Source organism: Choloepus didactylus, chromosome 4 (genome assembly GCF_015220235.1).
Source record: "Choloepus didactylus isolate mChoDid1 chromosome 4, mChoDid1.pri, whole genome shotgun sequence".
Classification (NCBI taxonomy): Eukaryota; Metazoa; Chordata; class Mammalia; order Pilosa; family Megalonychidae; genus Choloepus; species Choloepus didactylus.
Window position 1 is genome coordinate 73,600,856 of NC_051310.1, and position 24,074 is coordinate 73,624,929.

Consider the following 24,074-nt stretch of genomic DNA (forward strand, 5'->3'; position numbering starts at 1 on the left):
CAGGAACACAGCTCAGCACGTTCCTGCTGTAGGCTCCCAAGTTCGCTTAGAAGGAGGCTTAATTCAGGTCTCATTTACTTTTTTGTTTAACTGAAGAATTTAATCCAGAGTGACGCTGATTTTCCTGCTGATTTTCCAAAGACAAGTGACCATTCCTTAATCTTTCAGAATCCCCTAAAAAAACCCATATGTGTGCATATACATGTTTACTTATATATCAATATATTTATATATTATATTTTAACGTCTTTGAATCATATATATGTAAATACATTTGTTTAGAAATGAATCTATAAATATTTATATATATTTCAATGAATGTATAAATATATGAATAGTTCGTATGTAAATATATATTTATAGTTAGAAATAAATATCTGTATATATATTTTTGCCAGGGGTTGGTTTATAAGGGTTAGGACAAGGGCAGTGTGAGAACAAAGTTTCAGCATGGTCTTGTGATACACGGGTTTGGGGTTTTGTTATTGACAGTGATCAGAGGAGGGGAGTTTGAATGCTCTATTAACAATACATTTTCTCCTCCTCTGGGGAGGTCTGTTGACTTTTAACATTTGTCCCGTCAAACAGGAAATCACTATGGAGGGGAGGGGTCTTGGGCTTGGAGCCCCCACAGTCCACCCCCATGTAGCAGACTATGTTGACCATAGGACAGACATTCAGACATTGTATTGTAGGCAACAGAACACTAGAAGAACCCCATCCTCCCGCCCTGACGGAAATAACAGTTTTACAGACAAATGACAACATGGCCAGGGAAGGTGTTCTGGTTTGCTAATGCTGCTCTTTTGCAAACTGCCAGAAATGGATTGGCCTTTATAAAGGGGGTTTATTTGATTACAAATTTACAGTCTGAAGGCCATGAAAATGTCCAAATTAAGGCATCAACTCAAGTATACCTTCAGCGAAGGAAGGCCAATGGCATCCAGAAAACCTGCCGATCCTGGGTTGTGTCCCACCTCCTCTCTCCGCTCCTGGTGCATTCATCAAAATGTTGCTCTGGGAGGCATTTTATTCTCTCTTAGCTTCTCCAGAGCAAAGTGTCAGCAAAAGTCTGTTTTCAATGGCCATCTCTAAAATGTCTCTCTTGGCTGTAGCAGTGAGCTCCTTCTGTCTGAGCTCTTATATAGGACTCCACTGATTAAATCAAAGATCCATGCTGAGTGGGCGTGGCCACAATTCCATGGCAACATTCAGTCAAGAGGTCACACCCTAATCAAAGATGTCACTCACAGTTGGGTGTGTCACGTCTCCATGGAAACACTCAATCAAACGATTCCAACCTATACACCTGCCCCTACAAGACTGCATTAAAGAACATGGCATTCTGGGGTACATAGTACATCTAAACTGGCACAGAAGGGAATTAAACTGTTTAGACAAGGGATCTACTGATAATTGCTGAATTCTGCCAGGCCAATAGGATATTCGATGCAGTCCAATTCGCAGGGTTCGCAATCCAAGGGAGGCCAGTAGTACCTAAAGGTGGCAAGTCAATGCAAACCCAACGTTGAGCTCGACTGTGGGCATGAGTTACCGCCAAGGACACTGCAGGAGGGTGTTTGGTAGGCGAAAAGGAAAATGTTTATGGGGAACAAATGAATCTATAAATATTTCATATATAAAAATATATTTCTATAAATGTATAAATATATGAATATTTTATATGTAAATATATATGTATAGTTAGAAATAAGTATTTTTAAAGGAGCTTCTCATTTGAGTATAAGTGCTGATGCATGTGAGACATGACATGAGGAAAGCTTAGTGGGAAGTGTCATTGGGGGAGCTAAATAGATGGTGGGCTACTTTTTAAGAAAAGTGATTCCATGCAAAAAGGGGAGCAGACAATTCAGAGAGAGTCCTTGAATAAGAAGGTGTCCACCTGCCCACCCTGGCATCGTTATTACGTAGTCACATTGGGCACTGTCCTTCCGTGAGGATGAAGCCCCTTCTGAGGAGGGCAGACTCCAGCAGAGTGGGCTCTTCTGGGCTGGGCTGGGGTGTGGGGGCTTCCAGAGTAGGAACAGTTGCAAGACCCTCCCAGGAATCATTGGGGCATATGGCGCCAAGGCGCAGCGGGTGGGGTCCGGAAGACGAATGGACATCCCAGACCCTCATCTTACAGGTGACAGATCTGGGGTGATCAGGCCCATTTTTGCTTCTGTGTTTAGTCACCTCCACCTCCCCCAAGCCTCCGGAGTGGTCCAGGATGAGGGTTCTGGTAGCCAGGGTCTCACAATGACATGGGTTGATGTTTAGGAAGTTCATCAGGAGCCCAAAGCTGTGCTTAAAAAGGTGCGACGATACATTGAGATTGTTTCCTGGGGGGGCTTGGTCCAATCAAGCCTTGTTTTCAATGCACTGATGCTAGAGAAAGGAGGAGAATTCATCTCTACCTACTTTGCTGTAAATGCCCTTGTATACAAAAACAATGTGTTTTCCTCATGTGTCATTTGCTACTTGCATGAAATGATTTGCTTTATTACATCAGGGAGATGCTTATAATACAGGGTTTTCCTTAGAAAAGCATAGGTTTCTTCTGCAGAATCCCAGAAGGTATATAAAATGCATGTTTACCTTAATGCCTTGCAGTGAAAGTTTAAACCAGTGAAACAGACTTTTCAACATGTATTAGCTCCAGCATGCCTGTTCTTGATGGGAGTTGCATTTGGAGTTCTGGGTCAGCTTTTGGTTTTGGATAAGAGTGCCTTGAAAATGTCCTACATAGGATGAGTGGATAAACAAAATGTGGTAATACATGTGATGGAATACTACACAGCAGTGAGAAGGAACAAGGTAATGAAACATATGACAGCGTGGATGAACCTTGAGGACATAATGTTGAGTGAAATACGTCAGATACAAAAGGAGAAACATTGTATGTTACCACTAATGTGAACTCTTACTGTACAATATAGGGGACTTAGAGATAGAATGTTCAGGAATGACTATGGTTTATTAATCCTTTTGTGGTATTGTAGGAGCATATTGGAAGAAATGAAGTTATTTCAGGACATTTGTTTTTCCTGTTCCTTTGTTTTATTTTATTCTGGAAATTTTTTTTTTTTTTGAAAAATAAAGTTAATTTTTTTAAAAAAGAGTTCCTTGAAAGGAAGGGGATTCAGAAATTCCAGGGAGTATGCCCCAAATCTAAATTAAGTGGTGCACTTTGGACAGGAAAGTAGGGTTTTAAATCCCCTAAGCTGCATCTGGAAGAGATGTGCAAAGTGAAGATAGCGTTATTAAAACTGATTCATTCTTCTGTGGAAAATGAAATGTTTAAATACATTAAGAACTTCTAAAATAACTTTTTATTCACCAAGTAGAGTTTATCCATTCAAGATGTGCTGTTTTGCCAAGTGCCCTTGTCTGCATAGCTCTCCTTTTACAGTGCCAAGGTATTGTGGTTTTATTCCAAAAATCTATGTCCACTTTGATCTACATACCGTTGATTTCAAATTACAAAATTCAATGGTGAAGATGTTATCCTTGATCCTGGGGGCCAGGGTGGGGGAGGGGTAGGGGGGAGAGCAGAAAAGGAAAGGAACGCACCCCACATTTATATATTTATATGTGTATGTAGGTGTGCGTAGAAGTATAATACAAATGCATACATTTTGTTTGTTTTTTTTTTTAAAAGAACTTGTTTCATCTTTCCTTAGTGCCCGCTAGTTAGGAGCACTTTTTTTTTCTAGGCAGGTACACAACTAGTCCACATAAAAGCTCTTTAACCTACAGACAGGTGCCCACAGTGGGGCTGGGTGGTGGTGGAGGACAGATCAAACATCAGTACAGCCTCTATAATTGATAGATGGAACACTGGTCCTTGATGTACGACATTTGAATTGTCTTGTGTCTTCAACATAGCTATTATGCAAAGAACACATTTATTCCCTCTTTCTTTTTGAAATATATGTTGCAGTGAGTGAGTTTGATACTCCTAGTCCTTTCTGTTACTTTGGGGGATTCTTGGGAGCTCCTCCCTCATGGCACATTTCTCTTCTCTAGTTGTTTATTCATGGTGGTTTTGTTTGCCAACATTATTGCTAAAACTATTCTAGTTCCTGCAGATGAAGCATGGAGCCCCATCTCTTCCAACTGCCCCCAAGTTCCTTGGATGTGGCACTTGGGCCACTGCGTCCCTCTCTCACTCATTGGGCTGCTCTCCTTAGACTTCCTTTCTGCACATTCTACCATTTCCATGGCCTTTGCGACTGTCCCCCTGACTCCTGGCGAGTGAGACCCTTAGGGCCGGCTGCCCACACTTGGCAGTCCTCCAGAAACTGTGACTCTAGGAACCAGCCCATTACCGTTCTCCCCACCCTGCCCTAGGGAGGGTATTTCTAACAAGGCTGCGGCTGGGGAGGCGTCCCAGCTTCTTTTCCCATTCCTCTGCCACCGCACTATTCCTGAACCGAGCTGCTTGTCGTTTCCACCTGCATGTCCCCGCACCTATCCCGGCTCTCACTGCCCTCTGCTACTGCCTCAGACGGTGTTCCCGGTTTGCTAATGCTGTCGTTATGCAAAATACCAGAAACGGATTGGCTTTTACAAAGGGGGTTTATTTGGTTACACAATTACAGTCTTTAGGCCATAAAAGTGTCCAAGCTAAGGCATCAGCACAGGTATATCTTCACCGAAGGAAGGCCAGTGGTGTCCGGAAAACCTCTGTTAGCTGGGAAGGCACGTGGCTGGCACCTGCTGCTCCCAGATTGTGTTCCAGCTCTTCTCTCAGCTCCTGTACATTCTTCAAAATGTTGCTCTTGGGGTATTTTGTCCTCTCTTAGCTTCTCTGGAGCAAACACTGGGCTAGCATCCCCCAAGTGTCAGTAAAAGTCTGCTGTTAGGTCTCCAAAATGTCACTTCCTGTTGTTCTGGGGTCCTTCTGTTTGTGAGCTCTTTTATAGGGCTCCAGTGATTAAATCAAGACCCACACTGTATAGGTGGGATCCATATCTCCATGGACATAATCCAATCAAATATTTCCCTTACAGTTGATTAAGTCACATCTCCATGAAAACACTCAAAGGATTCCAACTTAATCAACACTAATACAGCTGCCCTTGAAAGACTGCATTGAAGAACACGGCGTTTGGGGGACATAATACATCCAAACCAGCACAGATGGGGTATTTGCTCTGGGCCTGCACTTAAGACCCCTTCAGGCCGTGAGCACAGCTCCATTAACTCCCTTTCCACAGAACCTCCCCCATCCCACCAGCCCCTTACTCCAAGGTTTGCTGTGAGATCTTGCACCAGGCACGTTCAGCACGGAGGCCCCTGCCTGGCTACAAATCAGAGGAGCAGCCACGTGCATGCTGGGCTAACTGCTCACAGCCAGCCCCTGGCACGGAGGGGCTGTGAGGAGGGGCTCCCCACCCCCAGACCACTCTAGAGGCCATCACTAATCTGGGACCCTAGCAACCTGCAGCCTTGACTAGAGCGACCCGGCAGCCACTCCAGGACCCCCATGAGCATCCCAATGCCAATGAGACAAGGCTTGCCTTTAATTCTGGTCCAGTGTTTTCAGTATTTTCAGATGACCTTGAGCCCATGGGAATTCCAGTCATCAGGGGGAGCAGGTGGCTTTGCAACAAGATGCTCCATTTCACAAAAGGATTACTGAAGGGAACCTATTAAGTAGCAGGCTTCCCTGGTATACATTTAAAATCCAATCTCATTTGCTAGGAAATCAAATGACCACTTTTCAGAATAACCTGGAAGGAAGCATTCAGACTGTGGATTTCCAGTGCCTTCTGACCTGGTCCATGCACAGGAGGTGCAGAGCTTTTTCTTCGCTGGCTCCTAAGGTTTGTGCCCTTTGGGATGCAATTTGGTTGTAGTTTGAGTCAAGCAAAGCAGATTCCCCTTGAAAATGGGACTGGCACTCTCCCCACCCCATTTGTGGGAAGATATCCCTGCTTGAGGCTAATTACGGAAAATCTGTATCACTCCATGCTTTGACTAGGAAGTGGTTCTTTTCCTGCAGCCACACATTTATAAAGGGTGTTTTTTTTGTTTGTTTGGTTTTTGGTTTTGTTTTTTTGCCAATTTCCCCACATGATAACTGGCTCTTATCTGAAGTTCCTCCACGCTTTTTTCATTGTTCTCAAAGATGATTGGGTTCCTGCTTCTCTGGATTGAATGGCCAAGTATGGCTGTCATGAGAGAGCGGCAAATTACGCTGTAGTTGATATGCAGATTCTAGGGTTAGATGAGGAGATTTGAATCCCAGCTTTACCTCTTTGCTGTGTGACCGTGGGCAAGGAACATCACCTCCTTGACCCTCACTTTCCTCATCTGCAGAATGGGTCAATAATACTTACCTTCTAGAATGGTAGAGGGGACGAAACGAAATAAGGCATGTTGTATGCTTACAACAGTTCAGTGTTACCCATCACTGTTGATAAAGAAGTGTAACAAGGGTCATAAAAATGTACGTGCACAAAACCTCACTTAAGCATCTTGATTCTCTTTGGCCACTGTGGTATACATCAAAAATCAATAGATTTTTTTTTTGTCCCCGCTTAACATAGTTCAAGTGAGTAGAAATGAAGTTAAATGGTGAACTTGTTAATCCACAGAAGTTTTGTTGACGGCTGGACACTGGGGCCACAGCTATGAGTAGTGAGATGGGGACAACCATCTCAGCCAGGTTACAGACCCCTGTGGGAGGAGGAGGGTGAGGATGGGGACAGAGGGACTGTCTCTGCCAGCAGCTGGATCAGCGGATCCCCCATGGCTGCTCCAGTCTGGCTTCCCGACCCTGCAGAAGCCCACAGCACCTGGAACCCATTCGGTGGATCATGTTTTTTATTAAATGGAATAGATCGAAAATATGAGTGCATTACACATAGTAATGGTCACTTTTGTTTCACATACGAATGCCCTGGCACTTAGAAAATGTGTTTCTTATTGTTAATTAAAAAGAAGCATATGCTTAAATACGTGGTTATACAGGGAACTTTTGATTGTTTACTAAGGATGGAATGTATGGTGGGTGAGCAGAACCATCTTAAAAAAAATGAGTTGGTGAAGAAACCTTGAGGGCGCTGTAGTGAGTGAAATAAGTCAGACACATAAGGGCAAATATTGCAGGGTCTCACTGATATGAACTAATTATAATATGTAAACTCATAGACATGAAATGTAAGTTACCAGGATATAGAACGAGGCTAAAGAATGGGGAGTGGTTGCTTATTATGAGCAGAATGTTCAACTAGGGTGAACTTAAATGTTTGGAAATGGACAGAGGTGATAGTAGCTCATTGTGAGAATAACTAACAGTGCTGAATGGTGTGTGAGATGGTGGAAAGAGTAAGCTCAGAGTCATACATGTCACCAGAAAGAAAGTTGGAGGTTAAAAGATGGGAATGTATGAAACAGTGAATCTTGTGGTGGACAATGTCCATGACTAACTGAAAAAATATTGGAAATCTCTCTCATGAACTAGAACAAATGTATGACACTAAAACTAGAAGTTAATAATAGAGAGGCATATAGGGAAAAATATATACCTATTGGAAACTATATACTACAGTTGTATTTTAACATTCTTTCATCAACAGTAATGAATGTATTATACCAATACTATGAGTCAGTAATGGAGGAGGGGTGGTTAGGGTTATGGGAGGATTTGAGTTGTCTTTTTGTTTTTATTTCTTTTCTGGAATAATGGATGGAAGCTATATGATGGACAACTGATTGTGCATATTGTATGATTGTATGGTATGTGAACAATCTCAATAAAATTGAATTTTTAAAAAAAGAAGCATATGAAAAGCAATAACTGGAGGGGACCAGGTTAGGACAGAGCGGCCACCGGTTCTCACCAGGTGTTCCTGGGGTGCCCTGAGAAAGGACAGGGTGGTAGTGAGAGGGGCCAACAGCTCCGGAGCCCTGGGAGAACAAGAGGCAGAGTCTTGCCCAGAGACCTGGGTTCTGCCAGGGAGCCGAGAAAACCAGCGCGGGCTCCTGCTGAAGCCAGCCTCCAGGGGTTGGGCAGCCCGTCCTCGGGAGGGGTTTGGGCTGCCAGGACCCCCGGTTACAGCAGCAGTTCCCGTCCCTCCCTTCTGCCCCCCCCACAGATGGAGGCAGTCACCACCAGGAGACACTCCCAGTCGGGGGCCAGGAGTGGGGTTTCCAGTGCAGGGGCTGAAGCGGGGTGCTGCCAGCCATCCAGGGGAGGCGAGAGCAGGGCTGCACTTCCAGCAAGTTCCAGCACTACTTGAGTGAGGGAGCCGTGCAGGCACGCGTCTTAGTATCTTAGGGCTGCTGTAACAACGTACACAAACAACAGGAATTTTATTCTCCCGCAGTTCCGGAGGGGAGAGGTTGGAAATCAAGGTGTTGATGGGGCCATGCTCCCTTGAACTCTTTAGGGGAGAAACTATTCGCTGCCTTTCTCCAGGCTTCTGGCCATGTGTTGCCTGCAGTGTGTGGCGTTCTCTGTCTTGTGGTCATGTGGCCTTCAGTTGTGTGTGTGTATTTGTTTATCTCAAATATTAATTTGGTGACTTCTGGACTGAAATTGAGCTTTGAATGCACCTCTGCCTAAAAATCAAACAGTGAAATTGAGAAATCAGAGCGATCCCATGGGGTGTGGTTTTGTTGAGACGTCCTTATCCAGCTCCCAGGGCAGCAGGTGCAGATTTTGACCTCTTAAGGGAATATCCTGACATTATTCTCTGCCCTTGCTCCCTGACCTTGCTGACTGATCAATTTTTAAAACATTCCTTCAAGCATCTGTGTGACAGTCTCTTATCCCCCCCAAATGAAAAGCCTATTCATTAGCTTTTAATTAGAATTGTGGCATCTTTCTCTGGGAAAAAAAAAAACAACGATATTTTATTGCTTAAAAAAGTCAGTTTTCACAGAATGTTTTCCTCCCAGACATCTGCATGGCTCACCTGCTTCAAAGTTTTGCACAAATGTCACCAGCTCAACAAGGCTGTATAATTTTATAATGTGCCCTCCCTGTGCCTCCCGCCCCTCCATTTCAGCGTGGCAGGTCTTACGTCTTCACCGCAGTTACAAACTTATAACCCGTGGTTTGATTTACTGATGTTGTTACACCAGCTATTTGTTGCTTGTCTGTCTTGCCAACAGGGATTTTTCTCTGTTCACCTGTGTGTGCTGAACACCTAAAAAACAGGCTCCATTACATAATAATTGCTAAATGAACGGATATGTGGCTTTGTTGTTTTAAATGAATGCACACTGCTGGTCTTAAAAATGTACCTGGGCCCATAGGTTTTGGCATTTTATTTTGGAAGCAGCTGTCTTCAAGAAAGCAAATAGGCACGGCAATTAGTGTAAGCAAATGTGTGTGTGTAGAACAGAGAAGAGAAATATATTTAGATATGATGTGTCCCTCTTTCCAGGAGTGTCACCATTTTTGATTCCCTTTTTAATTAAGGCAATCTCACGAACAGTGCACCCAGGTTGTCTCTCCCCCAACTGAATCGGCTGCCCATAGCTTCCAATCCTGGTCGGGTGGTCTATGGTCCTCCTGGGTTGGTTGACTCTTATTCAGTAAGGAAAACACTACCAGCTTTTTTTCTGTTTCTAGAAAATATCTCTTCCTCTCTCAAATTAATTTATGGGGCTGACAGTGTCTCCTAGGCAAGTGGAATCATGTTTGTGATCCCATGAAAAGTATGCTGAGCAATATCGGATTGCCACATGGAAACATCACTGTAATAGACAACTAACTCCCGGTGAGTTTTTGAGATTCCACTCCCACCCCCGGCAGAGGTTTATCTGATTTCTCTTATGTGACTAATATTAGCATATCCTCATCAGCACAAGTGCACTGGATCCTGAGCTTTACTTTGGAGTGGCAGGTTCAAGCCAAAATGCGTAGCTTGCATGCAGTGGCCACTCACTTTTCTTCTGGGCTGGTCTTCCTTAGTTCTATTTCCCCCCTCTTCAGAGAGCAGTGCTTCCCAAGGTGCTGGGACGTCTTGGTGATGAAAAGAATTCCAGAGCCTTGAAGCTCCTGGGTACAGCCATGCAGGCCGAGGCACAGGCTGGCCAAGGCTCTTGACTGCAGGATGCCAGCAGAGCACAGCAGCCCATGCTCAGCTGCAGAGAGGGCCAGGGCTAATCTGAACTCCTGATTTGTGGTTTTCTGGATAGCGGAGAAGCCCCCAGCCAAGGCCAGCTTCATGAGTTCAGCTGCTGACTCCAGTTTCGTGGAGCACCAGTAGAAGGTTCGATTTGGGAGAAGGAAAGAGCCCCCTCGTACAACTCTCGTTAACATACAACTGTGTGGCCACTTTCAGTACATCCGCAGATAGCCTGGATCTCACTCGTTTCACCCACTGTGCTATTAGTTTGATTTTAGTAAAAATAATAAAGTTTTCATCTTGAAAGTTAAATAGTGGAGTTGCTGCCAACCCATTACTCTTGGTGGAGGTTTCAAAGGTGCTTGGTGATGAGGTTTGAGAAAGCATAAATTGCCTCCCAATCTCCCACTCCCTAGTCCCTATTGGGGTGGCTTATTGAGGGGAATGGGGGAGTTCATTTACATGAGTATCTGTTAATTGAGTGGAAACAACACGTGTACAGATCAGACAGTTTAACCTTATATTTTTCATATCATTTCAGCCTATCAAAAATTCCAGCCCGGGCTGACTGTTTTCACTTCTCAGATAAAAAACTGAAACACAACAAGATTAACAAAGTCTCCTAAAGTTATGCAGATGGTACATAGTGGAACCTGGAATTAAGCTGCATGGGGTGGGGAAGCTACACCAGACAATAAGACCTTATCAAAGAATGTCACTTATCATCTTAGCAAACTGTCAACACAGAAATGTTGTATGTAAACAAAACTCTGTCTTCAATTTCCTTCATTCTATAATATTAAACAGAATAACTAAAAAAATAATAGTTGCTCTTTAAATGTTTGTGGAATTCATTTGTGTGTGTGTGTGTGTGTGATAGATTGAATTATGTATCTCAACAGAGACGTTCTTATTTTTGCTTTTCTTTATTAGAGAAGTTGTGGGTTTATAGAACAATCATGCATAAAATACAGGATTCCCATATACCATCATATTATTAACACCTTGCATTGGTGTGATATACTTGTTAGAACTGATGAAAGCACGTTTCATTTTTATAATTGTACTATTAACTGTATAGTCCATGGTTTAACTTAGGGCTCACCATGTTGTATAGATGAACGTTTTTTTGTTTTTTGTTTTTTGTTTTTTTAATTTATTCTCTGTGCTAGTTTGCTAATGCTGCCAGAATGCAAAACACCAGAAATGGATTGGCTTTTATAAAAGGGGATTTATTTGGTTACACAGTTACTGTCTTAAGGCCATGAAGTGTCCAAGGTAACACATCAACAATCAGGTACTGGAGGATGCCCAATGGCATCCAGAAAACCTCTGTTAGCTGGGAAGGCACGTGGCTGGTGTCTGCTTGCTCCCAGGTTGCATTTCAAAATGGTGTTCTCCAAAATGTCTGCATCAGCTTCCAACGGCCGTCTTCACAATGTCTGTCTCAGCTCCAGCTAGCTATGTGCTCCTTCTGTCTGAGCTCTTATAGAGCTCCAGTGAACCAATCAAGGCCCATGCTGAATGGTGGGGCTACGCCTCTATGGAAATTATCCAATCAGTTATCATCTACAGTTGGGTGGGTCATATCTCCATGGACACAACCCAATCCAAAGGTTCCAACCTAATAAACACTAATATGTCTGCCCCTACATAACAAAGTCTCCTAAAGTTATGCAGATGGTACATAGTGGAACCTGGAATTAAGCTGCATGGGGTGGAGAAGCTACACCAGACAATAAGACCTTATCAAAGAATGTCACTTGTCATCTTAGCAAACTGTCAACACGGAATGCATTAAAGAATATGGCTTTTTCTGGGGGAGATAATATATACAAACTGGCACATTCTCATACCATATATACAACCTCACATTTCCCCTTTTAACCATAAATATTTCAGTGGTTATAAATTATGTTCACAATATTGTGCTACCATCACCACCATCCATTACCAAAAAATTTCCTGATTCCAAATAGAACTTATGTATATTTTAAGCCTTAACTCCCTATTCCCTATCTCCACCACATCCCCTGGTAGCATATATTCTAGATTCTGACTCTGTGAATTTGCTTATTCTAATTATTTCATATCAGTGGGATCATACAATATTTGTCCTTTTGTGTCTGGCTTATTTCACTCAACAGGATGTCTTCAGGGTTCATCCATGTTGTCGCATCTATCAAAACTTCATTTCTTTTACCACTGAATAATATTCCATCGTATGTGTATAACACATTTTGGTTATCCGTTCATCGGTTTATGGACACTTGGGTTGCTTTCATCTTTTGGCAATTGTGAACAATGATGCTATGGATATCAGTGTACAAATATCTGCTTGAGTCCCTGCTTTCATTTGCTTTGGGTTTATGCCTGGTAGAGGGATTGCTGTATCATTTGTTGATTCTATACTTAACTTTCTCAGGGGAACTGTCAAACTGCCTTCCACAGTGACTGCACCATTTTACGTTCCCACCAGCAATTAAGGAGTGCCCTTATTTCTCCACATCCTCTGCAATACTTGCAATTTTCAGTTTTTTAAAATAGCCATTTTAGTGCTGTGGAATGGTATTTAGTTGAGGTTTGGATTTGCATTCCCCTGACGGCTAATGTTGTTGATCAAGGACATGATCTTAATCTTAAGATGTTCCTTTTGATGTAAGACCATTTGTATATAGGACCTCTTAAAGATGTTATTTGTAGTTAAGGTGTGGCCTAATTTAATGAGTGTGGGTCTTCACCTGGATTACTGGAAGCTTTATCAAGAGCCAAAAGCTGGAAGTCAGCAAAAACTTGGAAGAGCAGAAGAAAGGAGAGAACATCACCGTGTAAGGGAAAGCCAAGGAACCCTGTAATCTTCAGGGAAAAGCCAGCCTTGCTGACATCTTGATGTCAGACTCTGGCCTCTGAAACCATGAGCCAATAAATGCTTGTAGTTTTGGCCAACCCACTGTGTAGTGTTTGTTATAGCAGCTTGGGCAAACTGATACAGTGTGGGTTTAACTGTAATTAATATTACAGATAATGTCATCATTGATTAGTAAAACTATCTAAAACTTGGAAATAGTATAGGGAAATCTCTTATCTGAATTTTATGAGTATTGAAACACCTAATGTTCAGGTGGCATTCCTTGATACCATATGCAAACCACTTACTTCATGAGCACATCAAAAATGAACAGAAGACAGTGGTTGCCAATAGTAACCACAGTTAGAATTTAGCATAGCACATCTTGATTTGAGGGGGTTATAAAACATATTGCAGGAGCCATGGTGAAATTCATACCTATATGATACAAATACAAGGAACATATATTCTTTTGAAGGCTGTATCATTAAATGCTTTTATTTTAAAGGGTACATATGAGAGGTTCCCCAACTTCGCCACATGTTGGGATGTTTCAGAAGTGCTATGAATGGCTCTCACCCCCATACATTCTGATGCAGTAGATATAAGGCATAATATGTATATTGGGATTTTTAAACTCTCCCCCGGGAAATTCTTTTTTTTTCCCTGCAATTTTATTGAGATATAGTCACCCCCCACCCCCATCCCCCTATTATTCATTTACTATTTTGTCCCCATTTTTCTACCCATCTGTCCAGACACTGGATAAGAGTGTGAGCCACAAGGTTTTCACAGTCACACAGTCACACCTTGTAAGCTGTATAGTTATACAATTATCTTCAAGAATCAAGGCTACTGGGTTGCAGTTCAGCAGTTTCAGGTATTTCCTTCTAGCTATTCCAATACACTAAAAACTAAAAAGAGGTATTTATATAGCACATAAAAATAACCTCCAGAATGAACTCTTGACTCCATTTGGAATCTCTCAGGGACTGAAACTTTATTTTGTTTCATTTCTCTTCTCCCTTTTGGTCCAAAAGACTTTCTCAAGCCTATGATGCTGAGTCCAGGCTCATCCTCAGGATTCAAGTCCCATGTAGGGGGGAGGGCAGCAAGTCCACCTGCCAAGTTGGATTATAGAGAGGCCTCCCCCAGGCAAGTCTAATGTGCAGCAAAGTTTGGGAACCCCTGGTATATGCAATGCATGAGGAATCATCAGATATAGTGTCTGAATATGCTCCCAAACTGATTGGTGTATTGATTAGTTGATTCATGGATTCATTCTTTTACTCACTGTGCATTTGCTGGGCGCCAACTATCTTCCAGGCTTTATGCCGATGCCAGGTACATAGTTGTTAACGGGTTGAATTGTGCCACCCACAAAGCCACTGGCAAGTCTTAAACCCCCGTCCTGTGAATGTGAACTTATTATTAAATAGGATCTTTGAAGCTATTATAGTTGAGACAAAACTGGATTGAGGTAGGTCCTAATCCAGTATGGCTTTTGACCTAATAAGGAAAGAAAATTTGGACATAGTTGGTAGGAGAGACACAGAGGAGAGAGAGAGAGACAGTCATGTGACAGAGGCAGAGATTGAGTTATGCCATAAGCCAAGAAACATCACGGATTCCAGAGGAAGCATGGACCTGACAACACCTTGATTTGGACTTCTGACTTCTGGAACTGTGAGACAATAGATTTCTGTTGTCTAAGCTGACTAGTCTGGGGTACTTTCTTAAGGCAGCACCAGCAAACTAAGACAATAGTGGTGAAGGAAAAAGGCATAGCCCTACCCTCTTGCAATTTTAGGCTAGCAGAGGATCACAAGCAATATATAGGTAAATAACTCAACACCCTAAAAATGTTATTGCAGATTGTGGAAGTAGAAGGTCACAAACAAGAGGCTGTTATGGAGAACAAATAGGAGTCCAGACAGCAAGAAAGCATGATGCGTATACATGATGGCAGGTTCTAAGCCCCAAAAGAGGGCTAACATGGCCTGTGGGAGAGGCTGAAGAGGAGTTTTGAGGGGACTCCTGGTACAGGGCCTTCAAAGCCAGACTAGTGATTTTTGACCTTGACCTGTTGTTTATATTTAAGCAAGAGGGAGGGACAAGATTCTAATTAAATATTATAAAGTTCTTTGTGGATGCCATTGCATTATTCAAGTGAGAAATGGAAATAGATTCCAAGAGTGATGTTATATACCTAGTGGTAGAATTGCTGGGTCATATGGTAAGTCTATTTTTAATGGTCTGAGGGACTGTCAAACTATTCTCCAAAGGAGCTGTACCATTTTACGTGTCCACCAGCAGTATAGGGTTCCAATTTATCCATGTCCCCACTAACACTTGTTACTGTCTGTCATTTTTATTATGGCCATCCTAGTGCATGTGAAGGTATCTCATGGTTTTGATTTGTGTTTCCCTAATGACTAATGATGTTAAGTATTTTTTTATGTGCTTATTTACCATTTTTGTGTCTTCTCTAAAGAAGTGTCTATGATCCATTTTGAGCTAATTTTTGTGTATGGTAAGGATCCAACTTCATTCTTATGCACTGGATATCCAATTGTCCCAAAAATGTGAAAAGACATTTTTCCACACTTGAATTCTCTGCAAACCTTTGTCAAAATTCAATTGACCATAAATGAAAGGGTTTGTTTCTAGGCTTTCAATTATATTCCATTGATTAATATGTCTATCCTTCTGCAAATACCAGGCTGTGGTATTATCATTTGTAAAAGTGTGGTTCTGTGTTGAAAATGATCTTTTAGGCTAGGTGGTTAAGGAAGTGAGGACTCAAAGAGGAATACAGAAAATGAAACACGGCAGGGTCAGCAGATGGGAGATCCCAAGATATGGCAATTTTGTGAACACACATGGCCAGTCTACTAGGGAACTTTCTAAAATGTACAAGTGGGCTCCAACCCCATTGATTCAGAATCTCTGAGCATCAGTGTCTTAAAAGATCCACAGAAGATTCTAATATGCAGACAGGGCTTATCACTGCTACGGCAGAGCATGGCGTGCTGGGAGGCCTCTGAGTTGGAGAGACAGAGCCACCATGTTGAACAGCTCTGGATGCACCATTCACAGAGACAACAGCAGCCCTGGTTGGAGGGTGTAGCAGTGGAGAGCATCCTAAGATTGAAGAGCTGGGGGAGCTCTTTATACCCATGGGAGGAGGAATGGAACAAATAAAGTACTGGGGATATTAAATATCCAGAGCAGTTATTCTCAACCCTTGGGGGTGGGTGGGGGTTGGCTTTTGAAATCTCTCAATGTCAAGATAGCATCCCAGACCAATTGCATCAGAATCACTGGGAGTGAAGCCCAGGCAGAATCGCAACTTTTAAAATCTCTCCAGATAATTCCATTGTGCCTCCAGTGTTGAGAACCACTGCTCTAGGAACACTTGGTCTTGCCTGCTTCTGGAGGTATTGAGATGGCAGAAATTTGAGTAGACCAGAGCTGAGATTTTTCTAGGTGAATAGAATGGAAGGGAGCAGGGTCAAGGCTCCATGAGATATAAGAGGAGTGGAGGAAGGAAGAAAGCAATGCACTGAAGACTGTAAAGGGAAAACCAAAGTGGACATCCCAGGGAAAGTAAAATTATTATAGTGTGGGCTGTTGGGCTGAAGAGGCAAGACTGTGGTTGGTGGCAAGTGTGTAGTGTGACTGTGAGGGTGTGAGTCTGAAAAGATCATGACAGTGAGCCGCTCAGGGTGCTGAGAAGCCAAGATGATGGATGGTCATCAAAATTGCGTTGCAGCGGATGAGAATGATGAGCAGAGCAAGGTGAGGTACTGGCTCTGAGCTAGGAGTCTGAGTCCTTCCCTGGTGAGGTGGCCCTTGCTCCATCCTTTGTCATTAGAGCAGTGACCTTCATCAATACTTTATATTTTAATGCCATTCCAGTCACTTTCTGAACACCTTGAACCACTGCGAACATTTTGCTCTTTACTACCGTGACTTTCTGTGGGGAACGTCAGAGGAGCCCAGTTTCCTTGCTCTTGGCTTCTTAATAGCTTGCATGTTTCATCATATGATGAACTTCCTCTGTGACTTTGGATGTTTGAAAAAATCTATGATTGGAATGAAGGAGGAGTAAGAGAGAAGGGAGAAGGGTGATGCTTGGATTTCTGGCAGAAGCCCTGTGGAGAGGGCTGTGCCATTGGTTCGAGATGGGGAATCCTGGATGGAGTGCAATTTGGGGTGGACACTTGATAGTTTCTGTTGGAGTCATATTATGTTGTATCCAGTGAGAAGTCAAGGAGGTAATTAGCTCCAGGCTTTAAGCTTGGGTGAGAAGGCTGAGCTGAAGCAAGAAAATCCACTCCCTCCTCCTCTGGATGAATTAGAAATTACTGTGTATTTCTAGAGCATGTGAGTTTTGTGCTGTTCCAGTGAAATCCGAAGTCTTTATAAATAGCCACATATCTTGCTCGGCTTTGAGCAACATTCACATAATCAGAAACTGGGTAAAAAATGCAAGATGCTTGTTAAATAAATACAGTCCCAAGAGCACTGAGGAAGGCAGGGTTCCTTGGTTTGTCTGATTGTCCTTAATAATTTTGCAGTCACAGAAGTGAAAGACCGCATTCTCCAGAATCTGAGCAGAGTCAAACCAGCCCAGTCTCCTGATCGCACAGTAGCTCCGTCCTTGGCCACGTGCTCAGAGGGCAGTGAGGACAAGCACTATTGTTTCTTGGCTTTTTGTCTACTTTTGTTTTGTGTGACAAACATGTTGGTCTTGTCTTTTATCCAAATTATCCTGTCCCTTTTCCACAGATTTCTAGATGTATTTAAGATAAAAGTCTAACTCGGTGAAGTCATTTTGAACTTTATTTGGTAGCATGAACCTCTGCTAATTTGCCCACATCAAAAGCAAACAAAAGCCTGCATTTGGGGATTCCTATAAAATCAAAATTCAAGGAATTAATTTTTATGAGTGCCACTGAAATGCTTTAAACCATTTGGCATTGTATCTTTTTGTGATAGTTTCAAGTGGTGATCTGGTCATCATTTGGGGTTGCACACTGCTTGCCTTGTGTGTTCTCTGGGTTATCTGTGGGTTAGTCTCATTTTCAGTAGCTGCTCTGGGTCCTTGCATTTATTTTTATTGAATATTTCTTTACTTTTCAAAGTCCTAGAGCATGCTACAGGATTATTTGAAATGTCTTCCTTGTTAAATTCTAATGTATCATCTAAAATAATACTCTGTCAGGATTAAATAACCCTTAGGTACGTTTAGAAACTGGATTGATATATTATGATGATTGTGGGCTTGTGCCTTGAGGCAGGATCTCTTTAGAAACAGGGCTGCCCACAGGATAATTCCAGGGGAAATGTTGCAATGGAGCAGTAAAGTCCAAGAAGCTAGTTCCCCAACCTCCTTCCTGCACTGTTGGTTCATCTGTTTCTATCTCAAGTTTGTATGTATCTCTCCGGTTATATAAGATGATATTGCAAGTGTCCCTCTTTGTATTTTATTCTAGTGGTATCAGTAGCCATGGCAGTAGCAGTGATACAGGAGATAAGAGCTAATACATGAAGTCCTTTCTCCATGCAGGCACCCCTTAAGTCTTAACACTATTATCTTATTTAATCCTATGAGTAAGGTAACATTTCCATTCTCATTTTACGCATGAAGAAACCGAGACCCACCAAAGTTAATCAACTTGCCCAAACCCACCTAAGCTTTGAGTGGGAGGCAGGGAGGACTTTGAGACTGGGCCATCTGTCCTGGAATTTAAGAGCCTTGGAGATTGATTCAGCACCTGGGACAGCGTCTGGAAATGCACACATTGAGAAGGGCTCTGCCTTGCCGGGGCGGGGGGGGGGGGGCTATGGGGGTGAATATGATACTGTAGTGAAGTTGGGTTCCTAACGACTGGCACGAAGAGCGAAGCACCCCCAGGCTTATGCAGGTCTGTACCTTCTATCTGTGCTCAGTTTCCCCCCTTTCTGGCATTGCAGTTGCTCCCGGAGACAAGCTGGGGAGACCTCCCTGCCTTAAGGAAGAGAACGTTTTCCCGCCTTGATTGCGCATCATGGAACAGCATGGTGGCCAAAATCATTACCACTCTCTTGTTCACGCCATTCCTTGGAAGCAAGAGGAAACCAGAATAATTGATAGACATATAATAGCTGCTGGGCACAGCCAGACGGTTTGTCAGAATCTCAAATGTTAGTCAACATTAGCCAGTCTCTCATCTAATTCATTTATCTTGCAAAGGCTATCCCCAGATCATTCTTTGAGATGGGCTGGTTCAAGGTTAATTTTAACCAAGTGTGTATGTATGTTGGGTGCTGTGGGTCTTTATTCACTTGTGTCCTCAGAGAGGACCCGGTGAATGAGATGAGAGAGCAGCCCTGTCTCCCTGGCTCTGACCACGAAGGCTTGGGAGATGGATGAGCCTTTAAGTTGTTATGTCAACAAGTGCTGTGACCTTGGGCGTCACAGTAGGACCACAGTGGCAAGACTGTTTTAGGCACTTTCAGGGGCCCGAAAGGCACCTGAGAGGGAAAAGGGGATTTATGTTAAGTCATAGGTGAGCCTCATTATTATCGTTTGCACTGGAACTTTCCATTACCAATTTAGAAGGTGAAGAGGTAGATAAAACAGGGATGGAAAGTGATCCTTAAAATCAAACTACAAAAAGAAAAATACGGATAAAACTGTAAGAGAGTTCTGAAGTTTCAGTTTTAAAAAAAAGCCACAGAAGACCTGCCAGAGCTTGGTTACAAGTGTGGGGGTTGGAGGTCCCTGTGTGCAAGGACCCCACTAGCTTCCTGGGCAGGGGAGGGGCAGCAGCAGGCTTGACAGCTCTGAAGATTTGCTCACCTGCTTTGGGACCCACCTCTGCAGATGCTGCTTGTTCTGTCACCCACCTTCCGTCGGGCAGCAGGTCTTCACACCCCACAGGTAACACGAGGTAGCACCACGTAGCATCTACCATTGCACAGCTCCACCCACCTTGCTGACCGGCTGCTAATCTCTAATGGATTGACTCTAGGCGAGGCCTTGTTCCCCACTAGGCAGAAAACAAGCAAACAGGCAAAGTCAAAGCTTGAAGGTAGATGTAGATGCATTTCAATTAAAGCACAGTTCTTACTTGCAAATGTCCTTGGCTGTGAAGACCAGTGATTTTCTTTAAATACTGCAAATTTTAGATTTTCTTTTAAAGGATGCCTCACGTCTGATTAATTTACAAGAAAGGCAACATTGCGTGTTCTTTCCCTGTAGCATTCTAGCTCACCCTTGGATTTAACCAGAAGCCTTCCTACATTTTCAAATGTCTCTGGAGTCATCCGGCTAAAAGACAAATACCACACATTACCTCCTGGCTCTCCCTCCCTCCCTCATCCTTTTCTCCATCTCCCCTTGTTCATCCTCTTCTCTCTCTGCTTCTGTTTCTCATGTCAATCTTCATCTCTATCTCTATCTCTTTTGTTGATGGACATTTGGGATGTTTCCAGTTTTGTGCTATTGTGAATAGAGCTACTTGACCATTCTTGGACAAGACTTTTTTGTGGACATATGTTTTCATTTATCTTGGAGTGGAAGTTCTGGATCAGAAGGTCAGTGTGTGCTCAATTATAGAAAAAACTACCATATCCTTGTCCAAATTAGTTGTGTCACCTCTATGCTCCCTGCAGCAATATAAGAAGAGACTTCTGGATGCTCAACATTTGATGACATTTGATGTTGTCACATTTTTAAATTTTAACCATTCTACTGAGTATAAAAGAGCATCACTTTGTAGTTTTAGTATGCATTTTCCTTATGACCAAAGATATTGAGTGTTTTTCATGTAATTATTGGCTTCTGCTATATTTTTCTTTGAAGTGTCTGTTCCCATGTTTTTCCCCTTTGTTAAAAAAATTGGGTTGTCTTTTTATTTTTGAGTAGTGGAATTTTTGTATAGATGGTGAGTATAAGTCATTTGCCAGGTATATGTTTTGTAGATATTTTTTTTCCAGTTTGTGGCTTGTATGTCTATTTTATAAATGGTGATTTTTGATGAGCTGAAGTTTTTATCAAATTTTCTTTTCTTATTATTGCTTTCTGTGTCCTAAGAAATCTTTGCCTACCCCCAATTTGCAAAGGTATAGCTTGTATTCTCTTCTAAAAGTTTTATAGTTTTAGCTTTAATGTTTCATAGTGTGATCAGTCTTGAATTAAATTTTGTATGTTGTATAAAGGAGAGCTTGAGGTACATTTTTTCCCAGTGCCTTGTGTTGAAATGTTTCCTTTCACTGTTGAATTGCTTTGGTGTGCTTGTTGAGAACCAACTGACTACAAGTGTGGGTCTGTTACTTTCTATTTGGTCCCGATGATCTATGTCTTTATCTTTTTTCCCATATCACATCATCTTGATTACTATAGCTGTATAGTAACTCTTGAAGTTATGTAAGTCTTATAACTTTATTCTGTCAAGATAATTTTGGCTATTCTAGCTCAATTGCATGTCCATTTAAATTTTAACATCAGTTTGTCAGTTTCTACAAAAAGTCTGCTGAGATTTTAAATAAAATTTACTTGAATTTATGGATAGATTTGGGGGGAATTGACAACAATATTGACTTTTTGAATCAATGAACCTGGTATATTCCTCCATTTACTTAAATGTTCTTTGGTTTCCGTCAGCAAAGTTTTGCATTTCCGCATACAAAGTCTTGGCATCCTTTGTTAAAGTTATTACTAATTATTTTATGTTTTATAAAGCTATTATAGATTGATTTCTTTTGATTTTATTTTCCAGTGTTTTGCTCCTAGTATATAAAAATATAGTTGATTTTTGTATTGACTTTGTAACCTTTGATCTTGCTAAATGAATTTATTAGTTGTAGAGTTCTTAGAATTCTCTTTGTTGACATTCATGTTGTCTGCAAGTAAAGTTTTATCTTTTTCCTTTCCAACATTTAAGTCTTTTTTTATTTTAACATATTGCTCTGGCTAGGATCTCCCGTACAAATATTGAGAGTAGCTAGGCTTACTTCATCCTAACCTTAAGGGAAAAAGCATTTACTATTTTACCATGAAATACGGTGTTAGATGTAGGATTTTAAAAATAAATGTCCTGTATCCAATTGAGGAAATACTTTTTTATTTCAAGTTTGCAAGACTTTTTTAATCACAGAGAGCTGTTGGATTTTGTCAAGTGTTTTTCTCCTTTTGCTGTTAATATGATGAATAATATTGATTCATTTTTTATGGTAACCCAACCATGCATTCTTGGGAAACATGCCAGTTGGTCATGATCTTTTTGTATATATTTTAGGACTAAATTTGCTGATATTTTGTTATGAATGATTATGTCTGTGTTCATTATGGTTATTGATCTGTAATTTTCTTATTATATTCCTTTCTGATTTTGGTGTCAGAGGTATGCTGATCTCAAAAAACAAGTATCGTGTAGTCAGAAAGAGTTTGTGTTAATATTTTTCCTTAAATGTTTGGCTGAATTCACCAGTGAAACCACATATATTACTTTTTTTTAGTTAAGGATTTTCATAATGAATATAATTTCCTTACAGATATAGATTTAGAATAGAATATGCTATTCATATTGTTTATTTCATCTTACACCAACTTTAGAATGTTTTTTAAGGAATTTTTCCATTTCATCTAAATTTTCTAATTTATTACCATAAAGTTTTACATAATATTCCCTTGTTATCCTTTTTATGTCGGTAGTATCTGAAATTTTAACCCCTCTTTTATTCTTGGTATTGGCAATTTAAACATGCCGTCTCTCGCACGTTCGCATGCGCTTGTGTGCTCTCTCTCTCTCTCTCTGTCGCTCTGTCTCTCTGTCTTGTAGGTGAGTGATAAATCTTATTAGCCTTTCAAAGAACTAAATGTTGGTTTGCTTAATTTTCTATCTAGTTTTCCTATTTCCTATTTCACTTTGTTATTTTCTTCCTTCTACTTATTTTGGGTTTGATTTTTTAATCTTTTATAGAAACTTAAGGTGAAAGCTTAGATCATTGATTTTGTTTCTCTTAATTTCTAGTATATATTTGATACTAAAAATTTCATTCAAAGCATGGTTTAGCTGCATTGCTAACATTTTGATATGTTTTCATTATCACCAAATTTGAAATATTTTCTAACTTTTCATGTTGTCTTTTCTTTGGCCCAATTATATATTCAGTTTCCATTATCTTTGAATTTGAAATTTTTTCTAACTTTCTTTGTCATTCCCTTTTTGGTATATGAGTTATTTAGATACATCACTTAAATTTCAACTACTTGGGTATTTCTTGATATTTTAATGGTTTCTAATTTAATTCCATTGTTATCATAGAACATGCTCTATAATATTTCAGTGTCTTGAATTTTTATTGACATGTTTTGTGTCCAGCATGTGGTCTCTTCTCCAAGAAGGGGAAAGATCTGTGTACACTTGAAAAGAATATACATTCTGCAGTTTTGAGGTGCCATGTTCTGTAAATAGCAGGTAGGTCATCTTTGTTGGTGGGGGCTGTGTAGGCATTCTGTAACCGTCTGGTGATTTTATTGCCTAATTGTACTAGCAGTTTCTTGAGAGGGATGTTAAAACCATGCCCTATAATTGTGGTTTTGCCTATATCTCCTTTTTTGAAAATTTATTTTTTATTAGAGAAGTTGTAGATTTACAGAAAAATCATGCAGAAAATACAGAGTTCCCATATACCCCACCCCCCTCACACACACACATACAATTTTCCTTATTATTAACACTTTGCATTAATGTGGTACCTTTGTTACACTGATGAAACAATAGTATTATAATTATACTATTAACTGTAGTCCATAGTTTACATTAGGGTTCATTTCTATGGTCTGTAAAAGATTTTTATTCTAGTAACATATATACAGCATAAATTTTCCCCTTTCAACCACATTCAAATATATAACTCAGTGGTGGTAATTACATTCGCAATGTTGTGCTACCGTCACCACCATCCATTACTAAAATTCTTCCATCTCCTCAAACAGAAACTCTGTACCAATTAAGCATTAACTCACTCACCCCTGGCTACTTATATTCTAGTTTCTGACTCTATGAATTGGTTTATTCCAATTATTTTACTATAACTCCCTTTTTAAAAATCATATTAAATAAAGTTTATTGAGGGTT

The 24,074-nt window shown here is 41.2% G+C and overlaps 1 protein-coding gene across 6 annotated transcripts in view; it reads left to right on the forward strand.

The window, feature by feature from the left end:
• OTUD7A (OTU deubiquitinase 7A) overlaps positions 1–24,074 on the forward strand; it is a 441,745-nt gene that overhangs the window by 109,867 nt on the left and 307,804 nt on the right. The window contains exon 1 of one of the 6 annotated variants that reach the window (XM_037832851.1): positions 5,730–5,831. The exons of the other annotated variants lie outside the window; for them this stretch is intronic. The gene's annotated coding sequence lies outside the window, so the exon portion shown is untranslated. Of the gene's footprint in view, positions 1–5,729; positions 5,832–24,074 lie in introns of those variants that run through there. 6 annotated transcript variants of the gene reach the window in all.